At 40.8% G+C, this 16,556-nt stretch overlaps 1 protein-coding gene across 1 annotated transcript in view; it reads left to right on the top strand.

Annotated features, from left to right (window-relative positions):
• fstl4 (follistatin-like 4) overlaps nucleotides 1-16,556 on the top strand; it is a 301,753-nt gene that overhangs the window by 229,346 nt on the left and 55,851 nt on the right. The window lies entirely within an intron of this gene.

The following is a 16,556-nucleotide window of genomic DNA, read 5'->3' as shown; positions in this document are numbered from 1 at the left end:
AGCAGGACCTGTATCTGCTCCCTTGTGGGAGGAGGAACAGGAGGAGCACTGCCAGAGCCCTACAAGATGACCTCCAGCAGACTACTGGTGTGCGTGTTTCTGACCAAACTGTCAGAAACAGACTCCATGAGGGTGGCATAAGGGCCTGACGTCCTCTAGTGGGACCTGTGCTCACATCCCAGCACCTTGCAACCAGATTGGCACTCACCAGAGAACACCAGAATTTCAAACTGACCACACGTGACTAGCGTGAAAGAGTCTGGAGACACCGTGGTGAACATTATACTTCCTGTAACATCATCTAGCATGACTGGTTTGGTGGTGGGTCAGTGATGGTCTGGGGAGGCAAATCCTTGGAGGGTCAGACAGACCTCCTTGTCATAGCCAGCGGTACCCTGACTGCTGTTAGGTACCAGGATGAAATCCTCAGAGTGATTGTCAGACTTTACGCTGGTGCAGTGGGCCGTGGGCTCCTCCTGGTGCAGGACGGTGCCCGGCCTCATGTGGCCAGAGTGTGTAGGCAGGTTCTGGATGATGAAGGCATTGATGCCATTGACTGGCACTTTCATTCGCCTGACCTAAATCCATTTGAGCACCTTTTGGACATTATGTTGAGATGCTGTGATAAAATTCACGTAAGTTGAATCAGCCTGTGATTTCATTTTTTTACTTTGATTTTTGGTGTGATTTTGAAATTAGCCCTCAGTGGATTGATGGTTTTGGTTTCCATTGACTGTTGTGACATCATTTTGTTCTCACCAAGTTATACAGTGTACATCAGTTAAGACTTTCAACTTGAATAGATTGTTCATCAAGATATGACGTGTGATTTAAGTGTTCCCTTAATTTTTTTGAGCAGTGTTTTGTAAATGTTAGTTTACTAACTGGCCCCTGGCCTCCTGTCATTTTTCGAAAGTGGCCCCCCGCTAAAACAAGATGAGTATCCATGTAATACACAGCAGCATGTGCAGTTCTGGGCAGGAGTAAATATTAAGGGGGTGAGATGTGGAGATTTTGGAGATGACAATTCTAAGTAAATGGGAGAAAACAGAGGAAAGTAGACGTTAGGATGAAGAGAGTCATGGGTAAGGCAGAGACACAAAGCTAGTGGGGAAAATAAATGATGAAGGGCAGATGGGATGGAGACAGGAGATCACATACACCTTTTCACAGTCTTTACACACATTCAGGGCGACAGTGACTCAGTGAAGAAAGTGTATGAGTCATATCCAGGTATGAGCTTGTACTTCAGTAACACTTAGTGACACAGCACAAGAGTTTGGCAGCGTTGGGCTGTTTGCGATTAGGAATTTGTGTAATTTACTACATTTTGCACTCCAACAAGGAAGCAGACCTCCTTAGTTATGCTTATCTTAATCACTAAGGGTCCAGATGCAATAAAGGAAGCCAGTAATTTATATTCACATCTGTGGCGCACTGCAGGTAGCCAAAACATGTCATTTGTAGGGAAATAAATCCACAAAAGCAGCTGTGCAGTATGACAGGGCAGGACAAACAACACCAAACACAACAAAACTTCAGACAAGAAAGTTTAGCATTTCTCACTGACATTAAACACATATCATCTTGTGTTGTGTGTAAGATCCTTGGTGAAAGAGTTAAAGATGATTTAATAAAAAACCAAACCAAATGACACCTGACAGATTAGTTTATCATTTTAGAGAGAGGAGTCCATTAGTTTTCTTACAGTTTCCTTACAGTAAGCCTGAGCATTCTTCATCTGTTAGAGTTACATCACTCCTTTAAAAGCACTCACGCTTGCCAATATCATTTAGCGGCTTTTAAAGAATTTCCGAAGCCGGAGTTTTTTTGTTCAGGAGACCTTGAAAGTGCAGCTTTGACAGCTTCAGAAAGCTGAAACAGTCAAACATTTTGAAGTGTGGGTGTGTACAAGGGAGAGAGAGAGCGTGCGAGAGAGAGATGATAGAGGAGCAGGTAATCCCAAATCTCTGAAGTCTTTATTCTCAGGGGTGCGGCCTGATTCCGCAGCGCAGCTCAATATTGCACGCTCCCAGCAGAGTGTTAGTGTTACTCAATATCTCCTGTGGCAACAAGCTCCTGTTCAACCAAGTCTTCTGAAACAACATGCGCTGAGCTGGCTTCAGGGTTAAAGCTCAGAGGCTTTTTTTGTACCAAGATGATGCAGTTCTTTTTTTGTTGCTTTTTCTTTTTTGCTTTTTTTTCTAGACTAAATCCCAGTTACAAGCTTCACATATGTGGAACACCTTGATGTGATGTTGTACTACACATCAGAAATCCAGGAAGAAATTCAAAAGGCTTTTGAGTTTATTGCCCCGGTGTCGTGAACACAGCTATGACAGTCAGGATTGCAGTGGGCTGTAGACTGCACTGGTTGGGAGGCAGAGAAACAGCCACATCTCGGTCTGACGTAAATCTTTGAATAAGTTGTACAGAATTGAATGCGGTTCTGTAAGACAGCACTCCCTGAGATGATTCTCACAGTTTTACCTCTGTTACATTGCACATTTTCGTGATTTGACCCTGAGAGGTACCAAGCAAATCCGGCACAAGAGACATAAAAGTGCAATTAAGGATTTCATATATCCAAAGTTCAATGTCTTTGACAAACTTTAAGTTCAACTTGAAGAAAATATGCTGCATATTAAACTAGGGGATAACATTAACTGTTGACAATTTCTCGTTGTAAACTAATGCAGCAAGAGGATCTCAAGTCATTACTGACGATAAATAAAACTGAGCATAACAATAGTTAATGCAAGACATGGTGTCAAGCTCAGCTCTCATCTCAGCTACGTCATCGATCTCAAACAGCCCAATCAACTGATGGAGCAGCTGATTAATGGAAGGGAGTCAACTGATAGATCACATGATTCCTTTCTATGCAACTGATTGGCAAATTGAATTCAGAGGTCTTTGTTGCTGCTCTCCCTGCCTTAGGCTTTCTTTGTAAGCGCATGGAAGGGCAGAGAGGTGTGCTCTCTTTGCCTCAGGCTTTCCTGGTTTGCACATGAAAGGGCAGAGAGATGCACTCTCTCCGCCTTAGGCTTTCCACATAGGCAAGTGGAAAAGGCTTTCTGCGTAGGCATAGGAAAGGCAGAGAGGCCCCAGAACAGAGCCATACTGCCAAATATAATACTGCTAATGGAAATAAAGTTTTCTTTGACTAGAGTGTTCCTGACTGAAGTTGTTTTTTGGTGACAAGAAGTTTGGGGAGGCACAACTCAACCATTTGAGATGTGACTGAACCTTCACAGACCCAGTTTGCGATTAGCTGTTGGAGTCCGTGACTCTGTATAAAGATGCCCTTTATTGCATTGTTTGTTTATTGCCCAGTGAAGGTCTATCACAGAAACTAAGCTGCTTCTTTGGTACATTTTGTGCTGACAGCATGTGGGTCCACCACTTTTTTACACATTCAGACAAAAAGAGCAGAGACCAGATACAGAATATTACCATTTGGTGTCATGTCTTCTCAAATACCTCGTCGTTTATATCTCATCATAGACTGTGGTTACTAAAATGTCTGAGCTTCTGTTATGTCACCATTTTGCAGCATGCAGAGCTGTTGGACAGAAAATGTGCCTTTGGTCAAACTGCTCACACACGCATTCTTGGTGTGACAGCCAGTGTGTGAAAAACATTACCATATACTATCTTCTGTGAACACACCGGTCACTTGTTACTTGAGGTCAGATCCGTATGGAAGGGGTCCAGCAGGGGATCAAATCCACATCCTTCTCACTTTAAGCAGGCAAAACCACCCTCCAGCCTCCATACTGCCTACATATAGTTTAATCATTAAGCGTGCAGGAATTTAGCCTGAAACGTTCATAATTATTTGCAAAACTCCTGTCATGCTTGGAGGATCCATAATAATTTAGTAGTGTGGTGTATGCAACGTGTAGACAAACTTTATTCTCTCATAATTCATTGCACAAGAGAGAGAAAGAGAGACGCGAGAGAGCACTCCAGGGGAAAATATGGAGCAATTAATCAACTTCATCAACTCATCAGCAGCTTTTTAAAAACCCTGTTAGTGGTTTTAATGGTGCCATGTTATAACGCCTGTTTAGTTCACTTTTCTGCTAATTAATCAGCCCACATTTTACCAAGGTGTAAAAGAAAGAAGATACTATATACTAGTCAGTTGAGAATGTAAGATGTGAAGAGATTCAGCTCAATCGAAAGAAAAACAACAGTGAAATGATTATTTTTCTGAATCAGGTTGTATCAATGGACTGACCTTTATCAGATAAAAATGTCTTTGAATAATTAATGACAGATTCTGTTATGCGAGCATTGGTGTTATAAAATCACAGACACTGTTTCAGAGACACAGACGTAATCAACAGATGTAATGTGGGCCAACATTTAAAAGCAAGAACAAGGCGGCAGTGATGATGTTTTACATCATGCACACTGGTGTACTGCATGTATTCAGAGGCTTTAAATGAGTCAGCTTTGATTATTTAATCAAAAAGTGTTTCAAAAAGTTTTTTTTTTTTTATTGTCTCATGTAACTCCTGTAGTAAAATGAGCCTGAATTCCTGGAACTCAAAGAAATTTGCGGGAACCATCTTGATAGTACATGGATAAATCAGCCAACCCCCAACTCTATTAATCTACAGATGTCCATTTATAATTGTGCAAAGTCAAGACCTTGTCATTAGATGATAGAGACTCCCCAAATCTGAGCCAAGTGGATGATTTTTTTTCTACCATTAGTATTTCTATCAGAGACACACTCTGAAGGGCATTCTCTTAAAGGAAAATTAGCTTTCCTGTGTAGATCTTTTTTCAGATGCTCTTTATTCTGTTCAAAAGCTCAATGTCTGGTTCGTCCTCAAAGGTTTTGGTTTATATTACCTTTTATATATATAATAAAACACTCCCACTAGCTGTTTTTAAAAGAGAGAACGTAGCTTTTACATGTACTGCCTAGCCTATGAAAACAGTTGGACAGTGTCTTCTATGCCTCTAGAGCAGATGTGTCACTCTTGAGTAAATGGTAACACTTGAGTATTTTGTCTTGGGCTTGAAGACTACAAAGATTCCACAGAAAGTCTTTGATTCAAAGAGTAAAGACAGAAAGATGTGGTTGTTTTATAAGGCAGGGAGGGTCTAACAAAATATATTTACCTATTGAAAAATCCAGTATTGTAGCATTAGCAATAATTGCCTAATATACCCAAGTGATAGCTCAGTCAACACCTTTATGATTGTTTCAACATAAAATTAGCCCTACTAAGTTGCAGAGGTAATTACATCAGAGATACTTAGCTTCGAGGTGATGCTGATTGCCAAACTGGCTACAGGCATCACCCCAGTGTCTAGGAAGCTAATTTGAGGTACCTCGATTTGGCAAAATGCCGTCAAGCAAGACATCTAACCCATCCATCTGATTCAGTGTAGTGCGTCATAGCTTGCAGCAAAATGCGCTGGTTTAACTTGACAGTTCCCAGGTGTGCAGAACTATATACTGTAGATGAGATAATGTGATATTTAGCATTGTTAAGAAAGAACATGTAGGCTCAGCAAACCTTCCTTGAGTCAATAATTTAAAAAAACAACCAACAACAATGAAAGTCAGACTACTGTACATCATCTAAATATGACCTCTCTATTTCTGGACTTGTAACACAGGTGTGTGTACAGCTCTTATTTTTGCAGGAAACAGCTGAATCTGTGCCATTTCTCACTGAGCTGTGCCTTCTGTCAAAACATATGAACCATTGCCCAGCCACATATTTTACTAAAAATTGTACTTGTAATAATTGTTCTTAAAGTTTATTAATAACCTTCCCTGTCAGTTTATTTAGTGACATTTTGTATGGAGAGAAATGTCACAATAAATGTTATTAAAATGCATAATTACATTAAACTCACACCAATCAGTCCTTTGCAGATTTTTTTGTTATTCTGTGATTTTATTTTGAAGGGCAAATGGCACCCAGACTGGATATGTTATTCTTTTCTTAAATAAATGCTCTGGAGCAGGAATAATGAGGAATTTCCCCACGGGGTTGATTATGGGGATGATCTGGCCATCTATCCATCAGTCCAGAGCTGCTTACATGGACACTGCCTGATACCTTTTCTCTTAATTAGATTTTGTCTGATGCCATCTCCCCTGATGTGCAAATTATCTTATCACCCCTTGCAGTTTTCCTTTGGCCATCTCGTTTATGATAATACCAGTATCATTTTTAATATCATGTGAAAAATTCAAATTGTGATATTCATGATATTTTGACTTGCTAACAGTGACGTTATACTGTCACCCACGACAACGACCAAACGTGGCTGACAGCAAAATTATTACCAAACCTGTGGTGGTTCCAAAAAGAGAAGCAGCTTCAGTAGTGTGGAATAAACAGTGGCATTGTTAGTCCTGGGCGTGACCTAGTGGTAACTCCTGAGGTGTTATTAAGCAATTCATCTGAATTCAATCAATCTGTACTTTTTCAAACAGTGACCTTCATGTGTTATCAAAGCAGGATAGACAAACAGCATTTGTGGGACTTTGGGCTCTGCTTAAAGAATCACTGGAATGTTATGTGGAGAATAGATTACATGAACACACATGGGATTCACATTGACAACCTAGTTTCAATACTTTATAGAAAAACTGCTTAGTGAAAAGAATCTTGTAATATGCGCTGGAGTGTGATGCTAGATAAGTGTATTTAATTTTGGCACACTGTAAGACAGCATTTGTTAGTTCTGACAGAATACTAAGATGTACTTTATTTGAGAGTAAATAAAAGAGAAACCATTCCTGTTTCCTTTGTCTCTGTAGATGTAGTCTCATTAGCTTCAGTTTTTATCTCACAGTTAGCCTTGTCAAGCAATGACCTCTCTCTTTCTCGCTGAAGACAATAAAACACAGCCTCTCTAAATTGTACTGTAACAAATTAAATTGAAAATACAGTATATAGTGTTTTGCACTCACCACTTCAACAGTCTGAACGTAAGAGGCCATTGAACTCTTTGACCTTGGAGTGTTTTTCACTGGAAAAAAGCCCTCATGAGAGCCACATAAAGGAAAAGGACTGGTCTTTCTATTCCCTTCTACTGCAGCTCTAATCAGGCTATTATTGTTTAACATACATATGCTTCTGCATCAGAAGATTTGTAATGCTTCTGTTCTTGACACGTATGTCAAGATGCTTGCATTGAAACACATACAGCCCTGTGCAGATGAATCCACCAAGACACACATACGGTTCTCAGTGCATCTCATTTTGCATTCTGTCTCTATCGAGGCAGACCCTCAGGTCAGGTCAAGCTGTGGCTCCTGCAGTGCAGAGTTCTGCTGCAGGCCACTAATCTCTTTTACCCTCCTCCTCCCCAAGGCTGAAAGGGCTTTGAAACGAGAGAAAGACCACTTAGCCAACCCTGTCAGAAAATGCCTTCGCAGTTTACAGTAAGAGGCATGGCTGGTGAGAGAGAAAGAGGGGAGGGTGGGGGGTCTTTTTTTTTTTTTTTTTGTTTCCATAAAGATGAAAGATTATCCAGATTGTCAGAGATCCTATGCTGCTATCAGATGAGAGTATCGCTTTAATGAATTGGTTCTCATTCGGCCAAATGAAGTATGGGAGATTAGCTCCCGACTGTCAGCTTGTTTCCATTAAGCCTCTCAGAGCAGGATGACTTTTTTGGCCTTTGAGACTTAAAATGTCAGTTTTATCAAACCAAAGGGTGTGAAGATAACATTCTATCCAAACTGTTTCTTGATCTTGATTTTCTAAATGCTGGCTGCATAGCTACACTTCTTCTTTTACCATTTCTTTTTCAAACTGTTTACTTTTAAATGGATTGTGAAACAGACATTGAAGTTATACAAGCCACTTAATGCTTGTGTCTGCACGCAAGTAAAAAAAGTACTTTTGCCCTGTTCACAATATTAATACTGTGAGCTTTTAGAAAATAAGCTGGGTACGTAAGACCTGCTTGTGAAATATTTATGTTAGTTTGGAGCATGAACAAGGTTCACAAATAGCTCGGATTGATATGTGAGAAAAAAAATTTAGAGGCTAATACAGCTTAAAATAAAAGTCAAAACAAATGGACTAATATTGCCAAACACTGTCTGGAAGAAATCACAAGTTTTATCACAATACGATACTGAATCAATTCTTTAGATTAAGACACGATATTAACAAAGTCTGCTATGGTACGATTTTGATTTAATTCAATTCGGGGTCTTGGATTGATACGAGACATTATCACTTATATATAAGCTTACCGGCATGGTTTCTATAGTATCCTTTTCTTGGCTGCTTGCCATTGTCCGCCAGGCGCTAGGCTGCTAGAACTCTTGAATGCTTAGGAAGGAGGTGTGCTTGGATTGCCTGATATCACACAGAATTGTCACCTTGCAACACTCCCTTCCCATCTTCAGTTTGACATTGCATCCACTGTAAGAGATTTAAGTGAGGGAGGGGGATTCGATTTCCTTTAACCAATCACAAGAGACCAATGTGTTAACCTAAATTTAATGTAATTTTAAGTTCATACCGTTATATAGCCATGCCATCATGCTTTTTTTTCTGGGGTTTTAACAGTGGAGCGGCACAAAGTAAAACAAACTAGGATGTTGGCTGAGAAGACGTGGATTTAGAACACCCTCGATTGCAGCTTTTTTTTTTTTTTTTTTTTTGTCTATACCACTCATTGGTTCTGGTTCAACACTTGACAGAACTAGACCTTGCTTGACAGTGGCGTAAGTTCCGCCCGTGGTGTTGATTGGCTTGTCGTTTATCACCCTGCAGCGCTCATTGGTTGTTTTATTTCAGTTGAGAAACCACTGTTTCATGTCATCAGTCAACTGGGTGGACTAGGTGGATTACAGGCTCTGGGCATGTGCTTGGAAAGAACTTGGAAAGTGAGACAGACATGCCATGGTATTTCAAAAAAAGGCATATCTTAAAGATGACGATATGTGTCACTGTTTTCACTTTGCATTAACAATAAAGGACTGACCATTCATCATGGAATCAATACACTTATCGACCACTTTATGAAGTACACCTTGCTAGTACCAGATTGGACCCCTTTTGCCTTCAGAGCTGCCTTAATTCTTTGTGGCATAAATTCAACAAGGTGCTGGAAACATTCCTCAGATATTTTGGTCCATATTGACATGATAGCATCACACAGTTGCTGCAAATCTCTTGTTCCACCACATTTCAAAGGTGCTCTACTGGATTGAGATCTGGTGACTGGAGGCCATTGGAGTACAGTAAACTCCATTCTCCTCTGACCTCTGGCATCAACAAGGCATTTTCACTCTGAGAACTGCCACTCTCTGCATATTTTCTCTTTTTCGGACAGTTGTGTGTGAAAATCCCAGTACATAAGCAGTTTCTGAAATACTCAGACCAGCCCGTCTGGCACCAACAACCATGCCATGTTCAAAGTCACTTAAATCACCTTTTTTCCCCCATTCTGATGCTCGGTTTGAACTTCAGCAGGTTGTCCTGGCTGTGTCTACATGCCTAAATGCATTGAGTTGCTGCCATGTGATTGGTTGACTGGCTATTTGTGTTGACGCGCAGTTGAAAAGGTGTACCTAATAAAGTGGCTTGTTAGGGTATATAGATACAAATCAATGTATCCTTGCACCCCTGTTAGTTACACTGTATAAAATTTCAAAATCAATGAATTTAAAAATGCTTTAAAGGGGCCTTTCTTTGGAAATTACTGAAATAAAGGCACAGGTGCGTTCTGTTCCTTTATTCAAAGAAAAATGTCATGAGAAACATGACAGCCTTCTTTCATCTCAGTTAATGTAATTTCATAATGCCAGAGGGTCGCAGTATCTTTGACCTACAGGAGTCATAACACATGAAATATTGGAAAAGCTGTGGAGAAATGACTTGCAGTAAGACACGCTTAGAAGCCAATATTGGTGTAACTTTAGTTTTAACTGTATTAGCAAGCGGCGATTTACAGGCTTGGCATTAAAGAGAAAAGGTTAATGATTCTGTTTAAAATGACGGACCAGGCTATACGCAGCAAAATAACATTGAATGTATAGTAACAAGATAAAAGTTTGGATGTCTACCACTTAGGTAAACATGTCTGTTAACCCCCCAGACAGGCAATTAATCTGTTCATTTTCCCGACAGGTTACTCCAGCCCTTAGGGATTGAATGACACAGTAAAGAGTGTTCTGCCCTGTCATTACCCAGCTGATGCAGGTTCATTATTGAGCCTTGTCCTCTGTAAATCCACTATCACCTTGCATTGAGCTCAGGTGCTTAGCAGCAACACCCACCTCAGAAATGGGCTCTGTTGTTAGTAGCCTGTTCCTGCAAAATTGGTCATTAAGTAATGCGGGGGAGAAAATTGTTCCTTTTAAATGGCCTAAGCCTGCAGTTCCTGTAGAAGATATCATGAGTAGTACATATTGTTGACAACAGCAAGGTTATTTTTAGTGGTTTTTGGTAAGCATTAACCCCACTGTTGGCTCTTGAATCAGTTAGTGTGCTGGAGAAGTATCTTATTATATTCCTGCATAGACGTTTTAATTTTTGTTGGCATTTTAAACCTGTGATTTTCCAGGTGACAGGAGTATAATTTAACTGTCAATGGCATCCCACTGTGTGTTCTGTTCTGGGAAATGCTTGAAGTAATTTTTTTTTGTTTTGTTTTTTTACTAAAGCAAGAGGTAGCAATTTAATCAAATCATCATGCACTCGGTATAAATTAACTTATTATTATTTTATTTTTGTTTAGTGGCAGAACAGCACAAGTGGTTCTTAACTATTTCCAACCAACATAAAAAACACACAGCTTTTCAAAAGTTACACTCTAGCTGCTTTGAAGTGAAGTATTCTCAACTGTATTTTTAAAATGCTTATGTAGCTGCAGAAGAAGAGCGAGCAGAGCCAGATCTCCTGCCAAAGTGCTGCTCCTGGCTTATTAATACAGCATGGAACACGTTATAAAATACTCCTTCCTGCACACACTCCTACAATACACTTCCTCCACTGGCTCGCTCTGTCTTCTCTTTGTGATCCTAACAAGGCTTGTTCGCTGCCTAGTTAACGGGCCCTACTGGAGAAGGAGCACCATCGTGGCTTTGCTAGCAAGTTGAGAGACATCCAGGCAAGGAGGCACTTTAAATAGAATGACAGGGAAGAGAGAGACGTAGATTAAAACCTGCAAGAAAAGAGTGAGATGGAAAGGAAGACTGACAGGCAGCCAGAGAGTCACAGAGATAAAAAAAGAAAGGAGTGTGAGAGTCTCTGAAAAGGACAAAGACAGAGAGAAATAGCCATGGATGCAAACAAAGCATCAGAGAGAAAATGATACGGTATGTGGAAGACAAAAGGAGGCAGAGTGAAGTTAGAGAAGCAATGAGGAGCGGCAGCAGAGGATTCCTCTGTACCTGTGGAGGAGATTAAGGGTCTGCATCCAGTATGATTAATGAGCTGGCCGCTGATTGCTCACCCCATCTCCCTCCCATGAATAATCACCACACCAGCACTCTCAGAGAGAGAGCTGGAGTTTGTCTGTTGGTGTGTGTGTGTGTGTGTGTGTGTGTGTGTGTGTGTGTGAGTGAGGGAGAGAGAGAGAATAAGTGCTTGTGTGTACATAATAGATAAGACTGAGTGTGTATGAGTGACAACAAATGAGCAGTATGTATGTACAGTATGTGATGTGATATACAGTGTATGCATTGAATTAACTGCCTGAGAGTGCACAGTTATTGATTGACTGAGAAAATGGGTGTGCATGTACAGTATGATATACAACATGCTATTAATTCAGCATGTCAGTGTGTTTGAAACATGGATGATACATTTTCTAATAGTTGCAGCTCACCCGCTGAGAGCAACCCTCATACTGAATGCACAGTGACACACCAAGATCATTTGTACACACTGTGGGCTCCCAGTGGGAGTCCTGTCTCCCTACATGTACTGTACAAAGCCGGCTGTGTCAGTTTGTTCACGGAGGACATTATCACATGCAGTCCTGTAGTAATCTCTCAAGACAGATTCTGCAATTTACATTGTAGAATCTGTCGGCAGCCCTGTGTGAAAGACGACCGTGGGGGGGGGGGGGGGGGGGGGGGGCTTTGAACAATGCTGCGCTTTAGTCAATCACAATGGAGGGGGTGGGGCCAAGACGTGCAGGTGTCCCCAGGAAATGTGTACCTACAGAAACAGCAAGCTCTGCGTCCATGGCGACCGCTCCACCCAAAATGCCATCTCGTCAACGTGAAAAAAATATTTTTTCCAGTGGATGTCTTAGTTACAACATGATTGAGCTAACTGGAGTAGTTTCATGTCGTATCCGACAACAGGAGGCTTTTAACAGATGACGTCCTGATGTTAGCTTTGCTGCTGCTGTTAGCTGCCCCTGTCAGCTGATGCTTTCTAGACATCGTGATTTCCCAAAACTGAATAAATACCACACATAGCAACACAAAACTGCTTTGCTAGCTCAGTCATGGTGTAACTAAGATATCTGCTGGAAAAAATATTTTTTTCACGGACCGTTTATTGAGTTACTGAGTTGCTACAGACACCGCTAACGGGGCTAACAGCTAACGGTTAGCCCAGCTAATCTACGATAACCATATTATTAATTACAAAACGTGCACACAGAAATAGTAATGTTTGTTCAATCTTTGTGTTTATAGACTTTACAAACATCAGATTAGTCTAAACAGTGAAAAAGTGACGTGAAAAATGTGATTGATTGATATATACATATATATATATATATATATATATATATATATATATATATATATATACCTCACATTTTTCACGTCACCTGCAACTCAGCTGGTCAAATCGCTGGTGGCTGGTTTCAGAACGTAAAGCACGTCATCTGTTTCAACAGCCAATCAGCTTGTAGTGAAGTCCACTGGTCAAGTCAAAATGACCACAGACGGCGTGTCCACTTGATGCAGCAAGTCCTCAGAGCTCTCTGTTTCCATCCTCACGATGTGCCGATGTTGGACAGTGGGTCACTGCTGCTTGCTGTATGTGCTAATGCCCCTCCACTCACATTCTCATTGACTGATTAACTGGCGCTGGTTATTTCAATTATTGTGGCGTATTATGAGTACAGTCCATCTGGGCTCATTTTGTTTGTTTTGTGTTCCCTTTCATCCCTACTACAAATGCAACTGTAGCGAAAATCTCACCATCACTATTCTCATTCATATTTTAAGAAGCTACAAATTATATCCAGCTACAAAATAAGCCTGAAAAGCTGGAAACCAGAACAGGAGCACAGAGATTTGTTGCGTTGAGATGATACACTGTCTCTTCTAGTTACATTGGTGTGAACCAGCAGGTTTTTAGAGCACTGCAGAACGGCACATTGCAAATAGTTGCCTGTTTCAACTCATCTCTCATGAATCTTTGGTCTGAACTGGGCTTTCACCCAATGAGGGCAGTGCTGCAAATTAATTTGCAGGACTGCCACATGACAAATTTTTGCTCAACGTGAACTCGCTTTTCAGGCATTTAAAGGTAAACTTTGCAGATTTTCAACTAGCCCTGTGTCATCCATAGAAATAAAATGAGTAGAAAGGGCATTCAACTGTTTGCTGTCATCATTTGATAAGAAAAAAAGGAAATGGCAATAGCTGATCATGACTGCAAAATCTCACCTCAGAGAGTTTGTGACTTGCCGCTAGTTGGTTTGTATAGACGGAAGCTAGCCAGTTACAGTGGTTGCAGTGGCAATGGTGCACATCAAAACTGGCCACCACTCTGACCATCCCGCTATGTTGCTTTGAATGGGAATGTTCCTGCTCCTCTCGTTTTATTTCTATGGTTTCATCGTAGTGTGTGCAGTGAGTGCAGATGAATGATGTTGGGCATTCTCACTGTCCTGCGTGTTCCTCGCCCATCCACTGGTAAAAGTCCAACAGGTGATGAGAAGCACATCACCGACAATGTGAAAAGCATCTGCTGGCAAATGAGTGGGGAGTTCAAGCACTCACGGCACGCACAAGGGAGAAGTCAAACACTGTTTATCTGCACATACAGCCCCCACTGCGATGACACAAAGCTGGTTGTAAGTGGGCAGTTTCCCTGCATTTCAGTGGTTTAGCCAGAAACTGACGGCCCTTCCAGTTAGTTCATCTGTGCAGTTTCTCAATTGAATTTCCAAGAATGTTCTATTGTATATCTTAAAGGGCCAGTGTGTAATATTTGGCATGGTTTATTGTCAATCTGAATCTGAATCTGAATATTCTGCCCATTAATATGTTTATACAAGTGTATGATCGCTATAAAATAAAATTCGTTTGGTTTTCGTAGCCTTATAATTATGCTTATATATATATATATATATATGTATATGTATATCAAGGGCCTTGCTTTAGAGAGATCGCCATCTTGCACCGCCATGTATGTACGGCAGACCGAGTGGACAATCCAGCCAGCCAGAGAATGCGTTTCGCGTGTATAAATGAACCAACGAAGACAGCGGAAGGAAGGAAGAAGGAGGAGGAAACAGCAGAGTGTTAGTAGTTCGTCGATAGAGAGTAGTGAAAAGTTTTTTTAGTTATAAAGTTTGCGAATGGACCACACTTACCACGCAACAGGAGAGAATGAACCCGAACCGTCATCTGCGAGGAAAAGAAGACGCAACTTCACTCCTTGTGATGCACTCTCTGCGGCGCTTTTCCTCCTGGTGATATATCTCCCCAACAATGGCAGCAGTAGCACCGAATCCCATTCTGTGCATTCAGCCTCTTTTCTCACCCGCTCAGCATCAAACACATGGAGTTCCTCATCTGTATGCTCCGGCTCAAACAGGTATGGCTCTGGGTCTGGGTCTGCTACAAGAAACTCTTCAAAATCGCGTTCAAAGTCGTCCATTGCAGCTACTATAGTCCGGAGATATTGCTAGGCTAAATAAACAACTGAGCACTGTTTACAGGCTACGCTGTCAGTCAGTGTGGGGGCTGGAGATTGCCGGAGCAGAGAAGGGAGGGGGTCCCCACTTAGTATGGTAAACGAGTATGTGTGTAAAGTTAGAAGTGTGTCTGTTATGCCAGAAGACTCAGAGTTTGGGATGGAGTGGTGTGTTACCGGAGTTTCTGGAGTGCTCAAATAAACGGGCCTTTTTCCTGAACGCTCCTCTGGTCTCCTGCTCGTGAGGGATTCATTACAATATCGTAACATGGTTTAGATTTCTAAATAAACATTCACCTCGTCGCTAGATAGACCTACTCCTGAAAAACTCGTGCGCAAGGCTTTTTGTCCCTACGAGGCCACCGTCATTTACCCGACGGGAGGGGTGAGCGAGTGAGCCCTGCAATCTAGAATTTGACCACTGATGTCACTGTTTTCAACAGTTTTCAACCCATTTTACACACTGGCCCTTTAATATACTTTATTTTGATGTAATAAAATCACATACTGCATATCAGTGGGGGGGTCGGCCCAGGAGGAAGTGCAGTCCAATCTATCATTCATCGCAGAGTCAGGCACATTTCTAAGTGTCCTTGAGCAAGAGAAAGAGCCCCAAGTTGCTCCCTATCCCTATATCCATCACCACGGATGTATGTGTGTGTGTGTGTGTGTGTGTGTGTGTGTGTAAAAGGGTAAATGAGAGGCAAATTGTAAAGTGCATTGTCTGTTAAAAGCACCATATAAATGTAGTCCATTCACCATAAGATTTTATCCATATTACCCACTCCCACTCCTTCAGTCTTCAGTCAACAAAAGACGTGTACCATGATACACTTTTTTACTCAACCTTATAGACTCGTTGGATATAGGAGATAGGTTTTCAAGCAAGAATCAAAATACATTAGATAACAAATGTGTGCTTTAGAACTTGATTTTAAAAGTATTAGTAGATTTACTTTATGTACACATCTGTATACCTACATCAACTTTCTCCTTTTTTTCTATATTCTGCATATTTCAAAGATACATGTGTGCAGATACACCAGTCAGCCAAAACATTTAAACCACTGACAGGTGATATAACTTTGATTATCTTGAAACAATCCAGTGTTCTGCTGGAAAACCTTTTCACCTTCAAGATTTCCCAGCAGGACACTGCATTGTAACAATATGCTCAGTGTCATTCACTTCACCTCTCAGTGCATTTAAAGTCTTGGCTGATTGGTGTATATGAGCTAGACTTGCACCGGTTACAATTTTTTGGGCCGATACCGATTTCGGATTTTCAGAGTATTTGGATGGCCAATTCCGATTTCATTTTTTTCAAACCACTTTACAGCACACAAGATATTGCAATATTTTCTATCTGTCCTTTATTAGAATATTTTAACCAAGATACAACCAAGCTTTTCAATAATCATCTCAAACAAACAAACAAAAACAGTGACACAGGTTAAGAAACATTTTCTTTTTTGCCCAAATATAACTTCAGGTACAGTATTAAAATAAATAAGTAAAAAAGGCATACATAAATAAAAACATAGATAAATAAAATAATAATTCTTGGTGTATAGCATTTGTGGGTAATTTCTTTAAAAGACAAAAAAGTAAAAATATCTCTTGTGGAAAATTCACACAGGTCTTCAGGACGCGCCC

This window comes from Epinephelus lanceolatus, chromosome 11, assembly GCF_041903045.1.
Source record: "Epinephelus lanceolatus isolate andai-2023 chromosome 11, ASM4190304v1, whole genome shotgun sequence".
Classification (NCBI taxonomy): Eukaryota; Metazoa; Chordata; class Actinopteri; order Perciformes; family Serranidae; genus Epinephelus; species Epinephelus lanceolatus.
This window is presented reverse-complemented; position numbering and strand designations above follow the sequence as displayed.